The sequence below is a fragment of the Charadrius vociferus genome, unplaced genomic scaffold (assembly GCF_000708025.1).
Source record: "Charadrius vociferus isolate BGI_N301 unplaced genomic scaffold, ASM70802v2 scaffold2206, whole genome shotgun sequence".
Classification (NCBI taxonomy): Eukaryota; Metazoa; Chordata; class Aves; order Charadriiformes; family Charadriidae; genus Charadrius; species Charadrius vociferus.
The window spans coordinates 63229-63961 of NW_009648990.1; the positions used below are offsets into that span (position 1 = coordinate 63229).

Consider the following 733-nt stretch of genomic DNA (forward strand, 5'->3'; position numbering starts at 1 on the left):
ACCCACCCACCCATGTTAATCTTCCTCTGAATTATCCATCCATCCATCCATCCATCCATCTACACACCCATCAATTTGTGGTCATCCTTCCTCCACTATATCCATCCATCTATCCCTCTGTCCGCCCATCCAAATCTGCTCATTCTCCTCACCAACATATCCATCTAACCATCCATGTTCCATCCCCAATGTATCTATCTATCCATCCATGTTGATCCTGTTCCCCAATGTATCCCTCCCTCCATCCATCCATCCACCCACCCGTGTTCATCCTTCTCTCCAATGTATCCATTCATCCACCCATCTATCCACCCACCCACCCATCGGTGCTCATCCTCATCCTTGTTATATCCACTCATCCATGTTCATCCTCCTGTCCAATATATCCATTCTTTCATCAACTCATCCATTATTCCTTCCTTCCTTCCATCCATCCATCCATCCTCACCCTTTTCCCATATATCCATTCTTTCATCAATTGACCCATCATCCCTTCCTTCCTTCCATCCATCCATCCATCCTCACCCTTTTCCCATATATCCATTCTTTCATCAATTGACCCATCATCCCTTCCTTCCTTCCTTCCATCCATCCATCCTCACCCTTTTCCCATATATCCACCCACACAACCATCATCCCTCCAGGCCATCCATCCTCCCATGTCCCCCTCTGGCCGCTGCTCACACCCTCCTGCCCCCTGCCCTCGGGACGCCCCCCCAGCTTCCCCCGCCGG

General features: G+C 49.8%; 1 protein-coding gene across 1 annotated transcript in view; it reads right to left on the reverse strand.

Moving 5' to 3' along the window:
* Positions 1-733, reverse strand: part of SEMA3F (sema domain, immunoglobulin domain (Ig), short basic domain, secreted, (semaphorin) 3F) — an 11316-nt gene that overhangs the window by 1065 nt on the left and 9518 nt on the right. The window lies entirely within an intron of this gene.